An 18,773-nucleotide genomic window follows, 5' to 3' on the forward strand; every position below is an offset into this window, starting at 1 on the left:
TGACTCATATGGGAGTTTTTTTCAAATCATCTGTCCCTATTGTCTGGACATTATCTACCTCGCCTATGGTTAAGGTTTGGTTTATAAAAGGGTTTAAAAAACAAAGTTGACTGTTGGTATGTGACAGGATTAGAAAGGTGTGGGGGAAAGAGTTTCAGACACTGTTTAACGATCCAATAAGAACCTCGTTTGAAGCATACTTACCGCTTAACCATCCACCTGGTTGGTGGTTTGGCTGTGGCATTACATCATTACATAGTTGTGCTCTTATTTCTGAGAAAGGACAGTCATTACTCAAAGAACCACAAGAGGTTGCTTGTCAGAAAAACATAAGCATAGGTAAGTGGTTAACCATACAACCGCTGCTATTTTTTTCCTGACAAGGACAGTCTCTTTGGCCTCATCATTTGGAAAAATACACTCAAACAGATGATTGACTCCAAGGTCTAGAGTATTTTATGAGCTGTAAGACTAAAGAGTATGTACGATGTCTCCAACAAGACTTCACTCCACAGTATGTCTTACAAAGGGAAAAAAAAAACAAACTTCTTCAAACATGACTTTCAGTCTAGCAAAAGCTGTTGTCGATGCCCTCTGCCTCCTACACAGTACTGAGAAACTTTTTGTTCAAAATCATCACATCCTGACAGTCTGGTTACATAAGGAGTCAACACAAGTCCACTTTCAATTTGTGATTCCATATTTAATGTGTTTGTGGGGGAGGTGAGAGGTTTTTTAAGGAGTAAACACCTACCTACGTACCAGCCAATGTGTTAGAGCTGTCTGAAAGGAAAAAAGAAGACAGAGCCATAAGGAAAGACACAGACTCAGAAGTTTGAGCTGCAGACTACTGAACAATTTAGGCAGTTTTACAAAACTCATTACAGCAACTTTAATTAGATTTGAATACATTAGGCAGGAAAGTTCCAATCCCCCAAAATCCTTATGTAAATTCTCAATAAATTTGTACATTTCTACAGTTGATTGGGTGTTGATGTGTTTTCATTGTCCTGATCATTTTATTACATTTCAACATCTCAAAGCCTTTTTTCCCCCAAACACATCCACTATTTATGTTTCAGAAGGACCATAACCATAAAACAAAAACAGACAGGGAGAGTTAAACCACACATGAGAAGAAAACAGAAGAAAATAGGAAAACCTGGCTTGACCACATTTACACCTGGTATTAAAGAGCTATTTGAATCTGAATCTTAAGAGTGATCAGAATGTGATAAGGCCTGCCAGATCTCCAGAGGTGGTCTGGCTCACACTGTGATCAGATCTCAGCCAGAGCCTGCCAGGTGTAATTTAATGTGGTCCATACAATGTGTTTCTTACATCTGTAACAGAGTAAGTAGATAGGTCATAAATCAAGAAGTTTTTAAATCCACTCAAACCTTGCATTTCTCTGGCTACAAATGACTCTTCATGGTTTCTGTTCCCTCCTGCAAAAAAGTCATAAAAACTGAGCCTGTCTGTCTCACATGGAAAGCAAAATACAGGCACTAGAGTATCATGTTTAATGAAGGTTTCCCAGGTAGCCAACACAATCAGGTTGATTGCGGCTGATTGTGGGCACACTCTTCTGTGTGCTAGCAATCAAATGTGAGCCTGCATTGGTCATTCATAGCTCCCATATTGAATCAAGTTTTGTGGCTTAGTCTTTCAACATTTAGATTTAGGCCGTTTCAAGCAAACGGTCGTCACACACACCTGGAGATAAACCACACCCATCATTCAGTAGCTGCCAGTTGTACGATGTAGGATAAGATTCGGATTGCATCAAACCAATAGGGTTCATACAGAAGCAAATAACTTGACTTGCATCATCACGTGATCTTGCAAGCCCAGGTGCTTCGCAATGTTAGATTTCATTCAGAAAGCCATGATAGCAAAAATACAAAAACAAGCTACATTTGCAGGTGGTTTGTGATACTATTCCAATCAGATGCATCTCACTCTGGATACTCTGATTGCTCATATCTGATTTCAAAGTGTCTTGCAACAGAGCCGATAGAGCAGAAAAGCTGGCACTTAGGGAGGCTTCTGTACAAACAATGTTGCTTCCAACGTTGCGTCACCAGTCTACGTAGTTACTGGTGCCTGTGTCGTTACCACAGCAACCCATGCAGATAGGTTGGTGATATCTGGACACACAAATGCGATCTGATTACAGTGTGGATTTAAGATCTGATTTGAGAAATATATCTGATTTGTCTGCAGTTTGAACTAAGCCTTAGACTTTATTGTTACAGAGGCAGATTTGTTTTTACAGCGAGTTCAACATACACCAAACAAACCACAACAACATATAAAGATACATAGTCCCCATAATACATATATACATCCCAGCACAACATAGTCAACGAGGCAGTGTCTTCACCATTTTAAAAAGGTCCTGTATCTCCGTCCAGATGGCAGCAATGTGAAGTGATGACTAAGGGGGTGATCGGTGTCATTGGATATTATAAGTGGCTTATGTCTGATGGTTTGGGTGTGGGAAGGGAGATGATTTTAGAGCTGTAGTATGTGTGATGCTGGCTTATTTATGTTGGAGATTGTCAACATGGTGAAGATGCAGGGAAAACAATACAACACCATGGGTTGAAATATGCTTTTGTAGGGGCAACAACAGGGTGGGCAACAGACAGCTTCGAGTTAACACATAATGAAAAGAGTTTTTCTGGGATTAAGATAAAAGTGATGTGTTGATCAAAACTTTTGTTTATAGTGAGTCCAAGATATTTAAAGTTGTTGACTTGTTCTACTGTCTTGCCATGGATGGAGGGGGTATGGGGTTTGTTTGATGTGTTAATGATCAGTTCTTTGAGTTTTGAGAGACAATAACAATTTTTTTCACTGGGTGGACTGAGAATGGTATTGTGTACGGAGTATTTGGAGTATATGGTGAAGAGTGAGAGTCGGATACAGCCGAGCAAGAAGGATACAGAATTTAATTGCCATAATGAGGAACAAGTAAAACAAAACAAAAAAACAAACAAAAAAAACTGCCTCCTAGTTATAAGCTCGAATCGCAGATATTAAAAATTTCTATCAATGGTGATTGCTCCAATTTGGCAGAAAAGTGGCTGCAAATCTAACATTGAACACTAACAACTAGTTCAGTTCATTTTTTTTTTAAACGAGCGAAGACACTGCTTGTTTGCATCTGGTTTCACCTGTTAGCCAACATGACAGACAAAAGTAGTTAATTAAGGCTGTGTAATGATTTTACCACCATGCTGTGTCTTAAATCATTCAATACACTATTCACTGCACTATATTTACTGTCATTTTATTTGAGTGTCCAAAATCATGCTGTGTTGAATTCATGCTTAGTATTAATCCCTCCAAAATTCCTCTCTCATCAGGTTGTTCCTCAAGAATTACACAACGAAGGCTACAAACCCCGATGAGAAGCATCAACATCCTGTGCTGTAATGTCGAACTGTGGCCTTGTGCATTCAAGGTGGGTTGAACAGATTATTTCAGTTTTGCTGGTGATTTCTGAAGCTGCAGATTAAAATCGCTCTTGTGGATTGTCATTATCTTCATCCTTGCTTTGGAGTTTAGTCAGGGAGTAGCATGGAGACATAATGTAGCTGTGATCAAAACAAGTCACTGGGATTTAATGCTATGATGCAATGCAGTATTTTTGGTTTTCCTGCTCTTTCCGTGGCACTGGAAATAAAGCAACTTTTTTACATTGTTTGTTTGCATCAATATGTGTGTGTGTGTGTGTGCATCGGGTATCTCTTGATTGACTGCATCCCTCTGCGTCTCTTCGTCTTCGCCCTCTGCCTCTCTTTACTCGTCTGTGAATTCCAAATGACACTCCTCGTATTTAGATATGATTCCAACTTGACACAGTCGCTTATCAGATCTTACTTGTTGACATGCTGTGAGTAGGCGGGAGGCAATGCAGCAAAGCAAGCTAATGCTGAGCAAAGAGAGACAGAGAGGGAGAGGGAGAGAGAGACTAGGCAGCAGCAGCGGACTCAGCTGTGTATTTGCATCTACCCAAAGTTCAGATGAGGACAGACTTGTACACTCACTGCCTTGAGATTAGCCAAAGTCTTTTCAGGAGGCTGCAGACGGGAGAGAAGGAGTGAATTTCAACTATACAAAATGCATCCCACTTTTAATATGAAACAAATGTATCTATTTTTATGTGGTCATACACAACACTAAAATCTGGTCCGTGTAACGTGGTTTACAAGGAACACATAGGCACTATAGGGGATCTTTAAGCATCAGGAAAGGCTCACATATGGAGTAACACATCAGAGCTGAACAAAAGGCTTAAGTAACAGAAAATGTCCACTTGAGACAGAGAGCTTCTCCGTGGTAATTCTGTTGACATATAAATAGCTAAATGGATATAGGCTTGGGGGGAGGATGTCCTGAACATAATGAGAAGCATGTATGTAAGCATAATGAGAAGCAGAATGTATGTAGAGAGCGCCTACGTGCTCTGCATGTGTGAGGACCGGCACATTTCTCAACTGGCTTGTACTAGTTGTTGCTCTGTTCTTACTGATTAATGTCTCTGCTCATATTGTGTTCATCAGATGCTGCTCAAAAACATTATAAATCAATGTCCTGTCAAATGTTGACGCTCTGTTTATTGACTAAAAAGATTGCCCTATGTTCACTGTTATGTCTCATGAATTTACCATGAACTATTCCCTAAAGTTTCCATTTACTATGCAGTGAGGCCCTATTTCTATAGCCTACAGTATGGACCTCTCCAAAACTCTGCGGGGTTGTTAATCTAAAACAGCTTTCTCTTGCCAAAAAAGAACTTTTGAATATCAGCCCAACAGCTTGCCATTGAAATAACCAGTAAAGAGCCCGAGTGAATGAGTCCCCAGGGTTGATTTCCACATTAGCCTTTCACCTAATAATGTTCAGGTTTTCACTTGTAAGGTGAGTTTCGAGAACAACAACACTGCCAAATGTATGCTACTGTAATTACATGTGTGAATGTGTTCTTAAACCTTTATAGTGGGAGTTTGATGCTTGTCAAATGAGAGGAAGAACAAATAAGCATGCAAATTAATTTGCAACAGCCAATGTGAGCCAAGAATAGTAGAAAAGACCTACTTGATAGAAAGGTTTACATAGACATTAGCAGTCATTTGGTAGTGAAAGAGCTGAATAGATCTTTCTTTCATTCATATTTAAAGTTCATAGGTGAAGAATGAATGTGGAGAGCATATTTCGTAAATTACTTACAGTAAATTTTGCATCAAAGGGACAAACTCATGACTAATCGTTTTTACTGTCTGGAGAAAACAGTCAGGATTTCTCAGAACACAGTGAGGTTTTCTTGAAAAGAGGCATGCTTTTGTGATTTGCTCTTGCATCAGCCAAGTCTCAACTTACATTGTAGAAGGAGTGATACATTTCCAGTAGAGACTTGGGACGAGTCAAGATACGTTTACTGGAAACATCAAGGAATGGTAGATAACATGGTGACTCACCAAAGTTCAGCTGAAATAACAATATAGTTCTGGTACAATACGTTGGTTGTTTCACAAACAAGTCTGCTCTAAAAGTCATTGTTTTTTTTCTGTAGAGCAAATTGTTCCTTTCCATTTGTTAATTGACAACTGAGATCTGTTCATTTGATGTGGTTGTGGAAGACAGCGCAGATGGGTACCATATCTGGTTAGGTATTTCATCTTGCTTTATTCGAGGACTCCATTGTTTTAGATTAAAAATACATTGTTTCATTGGTGCTTGTTATCATAGAAAAGAGGTAGAAACAATGTACCAGACTTCACGTGTCTGCCTACTTGTTAATGCGTGAAAAGCTGTGTATAGATATTGAATGTCTAGGCTGTGTTTAATCTTTGGGTTAGGATTAATGTTAGAAGAGGAGTCATGTCCGAGGTTGGGTCAGGGTTAAGATTATCGTGAGCATCTGACAGCCCTGCTCAGAGATGTGACCGCATAACCTCTGACTCCCAGTGTGTTTTGAGATTTTAAGAGCTTACTGATTACATTTAAGGCTCTTCATTGTCTCACTCCTTGCTATATTTACGACCTGTTAGAAGACCGCACGTAGCTTTGAGTTACTCTGCAGTGAAGCAATCTGCCCCAGTAAAAAAGGTTGAAGATGTTACATGAATTGTCTCAGTATTACTAGAAATATTTAAACTTTTTTCTGGTCCAATGAATGTATTTTGTTACCCATAAGTTTCAGGATTTTAAAGGTTCGTATTATCATCATTATTATAAACTGTAGATTTCAGCACTGTTCATAAAAGTGACTCATTCTTTGGTAGTGTGGTATTTGTTACGTTCCTCTAACAGCCACTAAGTAACAAATAACACAGTGTGATTGTATGAATAAGGTATGTGGTTGTTAAAGATCCCCTCCAGACATGTTGTAAACACTCTGAATTGAATACTAATTTGTGCTCAAGCCCTGGCTGCTCCAGAGTACGTGTCAAAGTGTCCTTGAGCAAGAAACTGAACTCATAACTGCTCTGGATATGCAGGTTGGCACCTTGCATGGCACAGCCACTCAGCCATCAGTGTATGAATGTTGCCATGTGAATTTACCATACAAATGTTCTTCTTCATCTCCTTTCGGCTTTTCCCTTCAGGGGTCACCACAGCGAATCAGTTGCCTCCGTCTAACCCTGTCTTCTGCATCCTCTTCTCTCACACCAACTACCTTCATGTCCTCTTTCACTGCATCCATAAACCTCTTTGGTCTTCCTCTAGGCCTCAGCATCCTTCTACCAATATATTGACTATCTCTCCTCTGGACATGTCCGAACCATCTCAGTCTGGCCTCTCTCTGACTTTATCTCCAAATCTTCTAACATGTGCTGTCCCTCTGATGTACTCATTTCTGATCCTATCCATCTTGGTCATTCCCAAAGAGAACCTTTAGCATCGTCATCTCTGCTACCTCAAGCTCTGCCTCCTGTCTTTTCCTCAGTGGCACTGTCTCTAGACCAAACAACATAAATAAAAAATCTCAGAATACACACATTTATTTTGGGCTTAAATTGAATCAAGTGAATCAGTGAAGTGAAGGGCAAACATTCAAATGAATTAAAACAGATTTCAGAGTGGAACGGAGGACTTATATTGTTCTACAAAGTATGCAGCTTCATCCCAGGTTATAGGAGGTGCTTCCAGTCTGAAAGAAGTGTAGTTCAAAGCTCAATCTTCAACTCCGATTATAACTATACAGGTCTCCCCTCACTATAATTTGTAATACATGGGATAAATTACACAGAGATATGTTGTATATCTCTACAATTAAATGGTGGTTTGAACATTTAGTGGGACAAACAAACAAAAAAAAAGGTTTTGCTGGGGAAACAAGATATAAATTGTGTGCAAAATTAAACAAATCTGTGTGTGTCATGAAGTGGTTTTGAGTTCAGGAATCAGAGCAAAACAAACAGATTAATTTCGACACAGCTTGAAATTTATTTACCGTCACGGTTATAGCTCTGCCATGCTCGCCAATCATTAGGTGGTGGGAGAGAATTGGAACCTATTCATGTCATTTCTAAGGGAGGCAAGATAAAATCCAAACAACACAAATCCAAACAAAACACTTCCTGCACCTGCAGCACAGGCTCCACTTAGTTTCAGTCACAGCTGAATAAGGTGAGATCAGGATGTTCAGACGATGACTTCATGAAATTCAGGCTAATTGTTGAAGTTGTATGCAAGTCATAAGAACGAGAAATACAGAGATAAAAACAACCACTGATGATTTTTCCACTTGTCTAATTTCAGTGTTTGATTACTGGCAGTAAATGTTGACAAAATATTGAAAAACGTGGACAATCTTCACTAAATAAAATCACTCATACGCTCATGAGTGGCCCATACACAATCAGGGTGTGGTTTGGCTCATACTTGTCAAGTTAGGGAATTGCGGCCTGAAAACCTTAAACAACAATAAACCTACCATAAATGCTCCAATTCATGTGCTCACTGGGGACCCGGGTTCAAAGCAATGGCTTAATGTAATTCTCTAGCACAACAGGATTTGTATTAGTCCCAAAAGGGTCGGTGAGGTTAAGAGCCGTTAAGTAGTAGTGTTTAAATCCTTTTTAAGCTCAGCCATCACAATGTAGGGCCCCTCACACTCCTCTGGACTCATTTCACCTCAGGGTGTGGTTTGGGTAACTGGAAAGGCAAAGGAAGGAAGATGACAGCACATGCATGTGGAAGCATTTCCTCTCAGACTTTCATGGCATGTTGAATGACACACAGGATTATAACCAATGAGTGCTTTTGTTTTGGTGTAGGTGTGTTGGTTTTGATTTAATTGTTTAGCCAAGCTTACTTACCGGAGTGCAAGGGTCATCTCCTGGGGTTTAACTGCTGTATCACTGGCTTTGACTTCTCCTTCTGTCGTGATTCTTCAGGATCTTGTTTGCATTGAACTACATTTTTTCTGAGGTTAGCAGGGAGAGATGAAGTTCAACTTAATGTATAGAAGGAGGAAGTTCAGAACAGGATAAAGGGTCGGAGATGGGTCAGGGGGGTGTCGTTTAGACAAAGGGATATTCTGCCTACTACTGATTAGAGAACTGAGAAAGACGTTATGATGCTATCTGTATCTATGGGGAGGTGTCCGAGACAGCCCATTTTCGAGTTTATAAGAACTAATTGTCAAGGCTCTTCTGGGAGCCATTTTCTCTGTAACCCCTCTTGTGTGTTGCACTGTTAAACGCTCCTTCTTGTACAAGAATAATAAATTCAACTTTCATACTTTGAATCCAGTCTTCCTTATTGGAGAGTCATTTAAAAATTCTTTTAACACTTGTCTTCTTAGTATACGTTACGTTACTGTGACAACCATGCAAAGTTGCACAAAGAAATTATTAGAAAATATTTTTAGGGCCAACATTCGTTTTGCTAGTTAAAATAAGGACCTGGTGCCCCCTTGTACAACTGATTGCAATTAAGGACAGATTTACTCGAGATGCAGATTACATCAGACATTGGCATTAAGCATGACAGGCACGAGTCACTGAGGTAACTAGGATGGTGACCTGGCTATGGATCTGTACCTTCAGGTCACAGGACTTACCAGGAATCACTTAAGAATGTGACATAGTGCCCTGTTAATACCCTAACAACTGCAGGAGATTAGTTATGAGGTAAAGCTCTATAAGTACAAACTAGAAAAATTGGAAATCTTCACTACAATATAAACAAATTCAAGACAAGTACAGACCAGTACGAATCATTCTTCACTGCTTTGGTCTAGTTACATGGGCTGCTGTAATTTGACCTTAATATTTATTAAATGTTTGATAAAGTGTGTCTTTAGGCACGAGAACACTTGTTCATTCCACTTCAACTTTTTAGAATGCTGGTCTAATTTGTAACCCCTATGGTGGTGATTGTTTACCCAGTGCAGATTTACCTTGGATGAACCAAAGTATTTGGCTGCGGGTAGACGTGGGCGAGAGAGAAAGAGAGACAGAGGGGGAGAGAGAGACACACACACACACAGAAAGACAGAGACCAGTGTGAGCAATCTGAGCAGGCTGAGCAGAAAGAGGTTGATTTATAATTAGAGTGAATGTCTGTTCAATACCCCTGCTGTTCTGCTGATGGCTCCATTGCATAGAGAGGCAGCTTTGCTGCTGTGAACTTAATTTGAATTCTGAAGCACCCACATCTTCCAACATTCACTGATAGCCTTGCATGTCTGGGATAATGAAGACTTTGAACATTTTTTTTTCTTGGTTGTTTGTTTGGTCTTGGTTGTGACAGTGACAGATGTGCAGCTTTATCTGATATTAACATGTAAGGATTTAAATTGGTGATAAATTGGTGACAAAGGTTAATAATCACAGACAAGTCCATTGTTGTAGTTAAAAGGACCATTGTGTAGGATTTAGTCGTTTGTAGCGAGGTAGCTGCCTCTCGCTTAGGAGAAACTACAAAATACGCCAAAAAATTAGTTTGTCTGTTCTGGGTTAAAAAATGTAAAAAAAAAAAAAAAACACACAATATTTCTTATTTACAGGTTATTATATTATTTTTTATTAATGCCATATTCTGTAAATGAAGACCCCTAAATCTTACACATGGATATTTAATATAGCCTATGTTTTTATATCTGTGTGGTGCAGTTGCATAGTTTTGATTTATATTGTTATTTATTTATATATTATATTATATATATATATATATATATAATATATATATATATTTTTTTTTTTTTTTTTTTACAAAAAAACACTACAGGGCACTTAATTGAAATCTACAAAGAAAGGGAGAAGGTCAAACAAACTGTCTACATATAAAATATAAGACCACCCTAATCCACAATCCAGGCATCTGGAGAAAAACATGCCTGAACTCCTGACCGCAGACGTTGGCAGAATTTCTATGTGGACTGCGATTACTCTCAGCAGCATGCATAGTAATTAATCACAATATAATATATTTCTCGCCTTTTCCCTGACAGTTTTAATTCTGTCCTGAAGTCCTGAAACTTGCTGCTAATTTTTAGAAGTCTTTATTTCTAAAAATTAGCAGTTCATGGATATCTTGCAGCCGTGAAGCGCTGTGATAGAAGTCCATCGATGACAACGAGATGCATTGTATGTGCAACACAGCCTAAACTACGCACTCTCATGTTGTCCATCGCCTTTCGCATGTTGCTGGCGTTGTCCCTCAGAATGACATGGACTTTATTCAAAGGAATTTGCCACTTATCAAGCATTTCTTTTAGGGTAGCTGCGTCACTGGTGTGTGACCCACGGAAGTGTGCTGTTAAACTCAAAAGTGACACGGAGGAAACGTCAGAGCTTCAGATATCTGTCGTGAAACGCAGAGCTTTGACGTCTTTTATCCTCTCCAATATGTGTTTGGACAGTTTACAATGCAGTTCAGGTAGAACCGTCTCGGACAAATATTTTCGGCTTACCATGTCATACAGTGGCTCCAGGTGGTTAATTAGCAGCCGAAATCCCTTGTCTCCAACAACCGACAGCGGTTGCCCATCCATGACGATAAAGTTCAAAATCCTTTTGGTGATTTTGATTGCCTGCACACCGTTTATTGGAAATTTGTTTCCTCTTTCCTTCATTTCCTTTAAGGTTAGCTGCTTCATGCTGCCTTTTTTTTGTTTATTCTGTTCAACGAACTCTGCATGCTCTCTCACGTGAAATTTTTGTAAGTGCTTTATTAGGTTTGTTGTATTATAACCAGACGTTTTAATACCGCCTCTCGGAACATTAACTTTACAGATGTTGCACGTAGCCATGGAGCTTGTTGACTGAGGTAATGTGTAATAGCTCCAGATAGCTGACCCTTTCGCTCGCTCCATTTTGTAACACTGCAGGCTCCGCACGGCGTGTCGCTTGCGTATGACGTCACTCACAGTGCACAGCATAGAATTACACTGAATAGATCGACCGATATGGATCGGCCCATTGTCACCGATACCCGATCCAGAAATTTCTTCAATATCGGTACCGATACCGATACAAATATTGGATCGGTGCATCCCTAATAAAGACACACCCATATATACGCGTATATATTCCATGATACCGAAGTAATAGGGCAATGACTCAATGACTCAACCACTGTGCTAACTAATATGACATATCAACAGGACAACACACACTACTAACTGATTGCACGTGTGTCAAATGTTATGTATCAAAACCTGCACCCTGCACCTAATGTGAGCCCGCACCATCGCAGGTTGATGTGCATCAATCCATTAGGATACGCTACGGTTTCCAAAGTCAGTAAGATTCGACCTCTAGGAAATCAATGCATGTTCAGAGTTTCATAGCAATCCATTTGACTGCTGTCCAGATATTTTACTCTGGATGAAAGCGATGAACCGACCAAACTACATTTCCATGCATAAAGCCACAACACCAACACCACCAGCATGGCTAAAACAGCACAAACATCACATATGTACATGGATGAAAGCATTCTGTCTATAAATGATGCCATAACAGCTTTTGGTACAAAGATTGCACATTGACACACCACATGATGGTGCAGACAGTAAATGAGCACACCTGGAGAGACACCGTGACCGTCCAGCTGGAAGGGACGTATACAACAGCTGTCTATATTCAACAGCTGAATGTCTAAGAACATGCTGAATTTTATTAGTTTACTGCCAGTTGTGCTCATTACTACTAAACACGAATGAATACGTTATGTCGTAGCGGGAATGCTGCCATGAATTCCTCTAGTCTCTATACTACCCGAGAGGCTAGGTTCTTCCAAGTTCAAAATATAGAATGCCAGTAAAGATTAAGTCATCACAGTTTGCTGTATGTTCTTGTCCGCAATGGGGTAAGTTTTAATCATGTGAACGCTGGAGATCTCTGTTATTATGGACATGGAAGTTCCAGCAATTACAGTCAAGAATGTGTGCATCTACTTTTCTTCAAAGAGGTATATAAACATTTAATAACTACACGTAACACTAGAAAAGACAGTCGGTGATGAATGAACTTTCCATCCTTCCCATCATTAGCTGCCTCAAATCTTATTCAAATCTCCATGATATTTGGCTCATAAAAGAAAATGGCACCCTTTGAACCTAATAAAAAGACAAATTAACCCACATCCTCATCCTTTGGGAGGTTATAGACGGGCACCTAAAGAGTTCAACGACTCCGGCTTTCATTCATACTCGCACCTAACTCAACTTAAATTGTAAGCATGTCACGCCATGTAGGATGTGGATGTATATAATTCGGCAAACATGGTCATTACTGAGGTGTCACTATGAACATCTTGCCTTCTCATCAACGTGATAATTATAGCTCAAGCCATTAAACTTCAACATTCAAGCAATATTCATAAAGCATAAACGTTCAGACACCTTCAGATGTCTCTCACATACATTAGGCTTCCATATGATTACAGATTTCAACATTTGTGATCAGTGGTCGTCAGCAGCGTTCAGATACACTCCCTTTCATCTCATGTTAGAAAGTGATGGAGATATGTGAGGGGCTGACTCAAGTACAGAACATGTGCGGTAACTCAAACATATAAACCATATGGAGAGATCAGCAGGAGACATGAATGCTATAAAAGAGGAAATGTCATAAAAACAGCTTGCATGTGGGAGGAGTGCATGCCAGATAATCATTAGTCAGTATGTTGAACATTTTCTCCATCACTGCTAAATTCATCTATAATAAATGGAAGATAGGTTTCTAATTTCTATTTGATATAAAACACATGCTTTTGTCTTTCTGATAATTAAATAAGCGCAAAAAGATTCAACAGCAATATAATTTAATGAATTTATACAACACTATCCCCATGACATGGCTAAGAATTGGTGGTTGGGAATAAAACTGGAGCCACTGACGTCAACGGCAGCAACTGACACATAAATAATTTTCTTGGAATAAAAACAGAATATTCTTTCTAGTAAAAATTGCACCACTCGATGTTATTTCCCAGTAATCTCATCCTAGGGATGTCAAGATCCCTCTTTTTCTCTCCAGATACCTCAAGTCAGCCCATCTCAATCTGATACCATTGCTTTATTTTTCTCAAATTTTAAATGTGTTTACATCACTGCAGTGAACTCATGGGAACCATTTTTATGTAAGGTATCACAAGGACAGGGATTGATATGGTGCTAAAAAAGCAGCAAGTTGGCTGCCCACCACGACTGGATGAGTAATACTTAGTACTTTATTAGTACTTTTATAGTTGTTGTTGTTGATTTTATTGCTGAAATAGTGCACTGAAATATCAATAGTCAATAATCAATTATCTGGGTGTCTCACCCTGTGTTTTTGTTGATTTTTATTGTTACTGTGGCAGTAAGCAATGGAGTGTGGTTTGCAATTTGCAACATGCTCCTTAACTTCTCAGTTGATTTTTTTTTCCCGCCAAATTATTCTCTTGATTAGCTAAGTTATTATAAAAGAGGATAATGAAAACCACTAAATTTGAGAAGCTGTAAAGTGAACAAAGATTAAATAAATATGAAGGCCCTACAGTGTGTAGAGTACTAAAAATACTGTGAGCAACAATCCATACTGCAACCATAACGTCTTTACCTAACTGATTAATCAAATAGTGTAAAAGAGGCCATAAACTAGTAAAGAATGACATAAATGTCATAAAGTCCTGGAGTCTAAGCTGATGTCATCTTTATCCGACTAACATCAAAAACTCAAAGATATTCAGTTCACCATCTAAGGAAACCAAAAGATCTTCACATTTATGTGCTTTGACTTGGACCACAGTCACCCACTTTATTTTTCTATTTTTGTTGAGGTTTCCTTTGTCAAACTCTATCAAGTCCCTCTTGAGAACAAAATCACAGAAATTACATTCAAGTTTTCCTGTAAACACTTGCAAAGACATCTGGAAGTGTGTTTCTCATTTGTTCCAATTCATTCTGCTCTGATTTGGACACTCAATGTGCTGGTTGCTGCAAATACATGAACGCGCCGAGCAAAATGCAAAACAAAAGCTCATTGAGGATTTAGCAACGCTAAGCCTTGTTTATTTCACATCTGAAGAGGTCATCACGCAGTACATTTTGTGCAGCTCTGCTGAGGATTAGTTCATTATAATACAACTGAACAAAACTGTTAAGGAGATGATTAAAAACACATCTCACACATCTCATTTTGTTCAAACTTATAACCATATTTTAATTCAGTGCTCGTATTCATAACACAATTTTTAAGACAAATCCATCCCTTCGTAGCGTAGAGTGCATTTCAGAGTGCTTGCTCCATCCTTGGAAACATCTATGATAGTTCAGATATCTTTCAGGGGCACACCAAGAAGATTAAAAATCTTCTAACACCCTATTTGCATAAAAAACAGGTTGTGATCAATTCAGTTAGAAGATGCCAGCTAAAACAACAGCCACACTCATTCAATATATGGCATTTGCTGTTTGAAGTAGTCCACCTGCTCTATTAGCACGAAGGTCAATGTTTTATTGCATAATAGTGTTGCTATTCAGCATAAAGGCTCTGACCCTGTCACTCCACAAGCATCAAACTTAGCATATGAGTGAGGATTATAAAGTCAAGATTGACAGAGGCAGCAAACCACAGAACAGGAGCTCAACACTTCATGACAAGTCTAAACTGTTCACTTACCTGAATGTAGAACAGTATGTCTCGAAATTGAAAATGTGACTACCCATCCTGTACCTAAGAAGATATGCTGAGTTTCCAATTAGCAAGACAAAAGTCATATTTAAACACCTTACACCAATGTTGTATTACACTATCCAGCACAAACAATCTAATAACCAGGAGAGAAGTGCCTAATGCCACAGCAGTCATAACACTAATCAGCATCATAATATGTGTCAAACAACAACAAACAGCTATAAGCTCAGTCACTGAATTAAATGAGCTAATTCACAACTGACATCAAAGCAAATCAAGCAAGCCTTGCAGGTACCCGGCAAAGACATATATACGTAGACGCCTCATTGAGCAGGTTGGTCCGTTGCTGCGTTACGATCTGCCACATCTGCCATATCGGATGTGGCAGATCTGCCCTGTAAACTAATAAAGGGAAATGGATTGAACTTCATAGAGCGCCTTTCTAAAGTCAATGCCTCTTATACACCTATTCACACACACACTAATATATCTGGGAAACAAATAGGCATCAAAAACAACGTATGTAACTTTTAAAGTGATGATTATAAATGTTTACTCCTTATGTAAGCACCAAACCAATGCATGTATGTTTCTAATGCTGAGTGTTTACAGCTAATAATGTGTGTAACACTGTTACTGTGATGATAAATATTGAAATATTTATATTTAACATTTAATCTGTGTCTATAATAACCAGATCATGAAATGTAGACGTGACATGAGGGTTTTCTGAATAAAGAGCACTAACGTTTACATTTAACTGATTTAGATTAATCCTTTTCATATTATTGAGATATAATGATCTGATGTGTGTTGTATATATATATATATATATATATATATATATATATCTATATATATATATATATATACTTATATTATATACATATATACACATACATACCAACATACATACACACACACACACACACACACACACCACATACATACTATTATATATATATATATATATATATTATATATAATATATATATATATATCTATATATATTATATATATATCTCACAGAGGGGGGTGCAATTGATGAACATATATACATTTTACATATTTGGGGAAAAGTTAGGGCATTCCAAGAGCCCACGACTGACAGGAGCCTTCGGTGAGTGGCAGATAGTAAGGCGTAGTGGCGTGTGCAATTGATGCAATGAAACAACGTGCGCAGTGATCTGGCCAGGGTTGCTGATTCTTTCTCATTCACACACAATAAACCCACGATGCAGGATATAGGAAAAAACACAGGAAAAAATACATCATACACTGCTCTTTAGCGAAGATATATTCTCTCTACATTACTGCATCTCACCACCAGGTGCGTTCAATGACCGTCGGATGACTAAGATGCATTCAAGAACGTGGGAAAATGGAAATTCGGAAATATAATAAAACTAATATATTCTTTCAAGAACAATAAACAGGATTAAACAAACGGGCTTTCTAACAATATAAATGAACTGATACTAACTGGAAATTCTACTGGAATATTTGAAGGATATTAAATAAACATTTACTTTCTTTGAAAAAAACACATGTCTACAAATTTATTCTAGGCTTTTTATGCCGTAGTAGAAAAATAGTGAAAAATTTAACACCAGCATTTCATATCGGTTCGGTATTCGGCCAAACCATTTAATTTTTATTCGGTTTCGGTCGAAAATTTTTCCCTAATAAAATACATTGATACTGTAAAAAAATGGCCTTTAGCACATTTTTAATGGTGGCTTTTAATCTCGCATCCAATAGTGAACTGCACTGCATACTGTATGCAGACTTGCATGCATGTACAAATCACCAGCAGTAAATATTGTGCTAGTACTAGTATTGAACTACAAGACGCAAAACAGTTGCAAGCTTTTAATTAGAGTTATGTAAAGCTTTTGATGGGATAGTTAGGTCCTAGAGATGTGGTGACAATAACTGCACAGAGGGGGCCCAATTTGATTTTTTTGTCATGGGGCCCAAAATTCTTGGCGGCGCCCCTTGTATATACATACATATATATATATATTCTATATATATATATATATATATTATATATATATATATCTATATATATTTTATACATACACAGGGGGGATTGATGAACATACATATCTATACAGCTATACAACTGCAGTCTGTGTGTGTGTGTGTGTGTAAGTTACAAACCTTGGTAAAGAATACTCTTGCACAGCTTTTTCCGTGTGTTGCCACTCTGCAACTTAAGGGTTGCGCTCCACTTTGCCACATCCAAAATGGCGACGACGTCGACGTACGATTCAGCGTTCAATGCGGCGTCTACGTATATATGTCTGTGGCACCTGGTAGTAAATGTTGCAGCACACAAACCGAGCAGAATCAAGACATCAACTCATACACATGTTAGAATAGCCTACTTTGCTAGCTTGTTGAAACGAGGCGGCCCGGCGGTGTCGGACGTCTTCACGGACCCACAGCTGGACAGGTAAGCTCGGATACAGTCAGGGCAGTAGTGGCGTTTGAGGTTGTCAGCTTGTAAGGAGCTACCGAGAAACTATCACAGACTAAGAGCAGCAGGAGAGCGACAACATTTCACCCACAAAACTGACCTGACGTGACGTAGCCCGACTTTTGGCAGGTGAGCTTGATAATGACATGCTGTGTTACGCAGGGCGGCTGTAACCTAGCAACGAGCGGCTGCAGTTTAAATGTCCCGCCAATTTGAAAACGTGTCCGTTGGATATACACTCCGCTGCCAGTTGATCACATGCATTGCAGTGTTTCTCAAACACCGTGTACCACTCCAGAAAACACTCAACTCTTCAAGTATCACCGTTATAACAGAGGTTAAAAATACAGTCGACCTTATTTAGTTACAGACAGTTCACACAGGAAACAGGTTTATTCGTATAAGATTATTTATTGTTGTTGAATCCTGAACAGAACTGGTTGGAGAACCAGAGCTACCTGCTTGAGGGAGGATTACTCCTGAGCTGCACTCCTTCCATATATTTCCTGTGTCATATTGCAGCTCATAACTAATCATGGATGTAAGCTACACGCTACCTTCTTTGACCAGACAAAATATTACAGGAAATACAGAACATATTTTAAAGTACATTCCTGTGATTTCATAGTTTAAGCATTTTCAGTGTTTTGTTTGTAATATTTCTAAATGAAGTGGTGTCGTTTAGCTCCGTTGGTAGAGTGTCCGCCCCATGTACAAAGGCTCAGACCTTGCCGCGGCAGCCCAGGGTTCAGATACGACCTGTGGCTCTTTCCCGCTTCCCGCATGTCATTACCCATCTCACTCTCCCCATATTCCTGTCACTCTTCAAATTGTCTCTGTCAAATAAAGAAAAAAAAAATCTAAATGAGCTAATGTTATTGACAGATCTGTATTGAAAATGCTTGCATTTGTGTCTCAGAGGCAGTAATATTACCTTAGTGATTAGTAGTCTGACAAAAGAAATGTTACTCGAGATCCATTTTGGCTTCTAAAACAAGTACAATTTTAAACAGAACTACAAATGTGTGATTGTGGCCAGACTTGACTGCTGGTGTTTAAGTGTGGTGTGTGAAAAGATAATATAATAATGCACCAATTACATAGTATAAATTTGGGGCACAGTGCTGACGATGGTCTGG

At 38.8% G+C, this 18,773-nt stretch overlaps 2 long non-coding RNA genes across 5 annotated transcripts in view; one reads left to right on the plus strand and one right to left on the minus strand.

The window, feature by feature from the left end:
* Positions 1-18,773, plus strand: part of LOC113744574 (uncharacterized) — a 39,590-nt gene that overhangs the window by 3,354 nt on the left and 17,463 nt on the right. For 2 of the 3 annotated variants that reach the window (XR_003461660.1, XR_003461659.1), the window contains exon 2: positions 3,375-3,472. This is a non-coding gene — a long non-coding RNA (uncharacterized LOC113744574). Of the gene's footprint in view, positions 1-3,374; positions 3,473-17,416; positions 17,611-18,773 lie in introns of those variants that run through there. The other variant, XR_003461661.1, reaches the window with a different exon arrangement.
* LOC113744573 (uncharacterized) lies at positions 6,794-17,811 on the minus strand. Of its 2 annotated transcripts, none has more exons than XR_003461657.1 (4): positions 17,543-17,811; positions 8,337-8,443; positions 7,469-8,172; positions 6,794-6,972 (listed from the first exon to the last, which is right to left on the minus strand). It is a non-coding gene; the product is annotated as an uncharacterized LOC113744573 (long non-coding RNA). The 2 variants fall into 2 exon arrangements; XR_003461658.1 differs by having other exon boundaries at positions 17,735-17,801.

The sequence above is a fragment of the Larimichthys crocea genome, chromosome XXIV, assembly GCF_000972845.2.
Source record: "Larimichthys crocea isolate SSNF chromosome XXIV, L_crocea_2.0, whole genome shotgun sequence".
Classification (NCBI taxonomy): Eukaryota; Metazoa; Chordata; class Actinopteri; family Sciaenidae; genus Larimichthys; species Larimichthys crocea.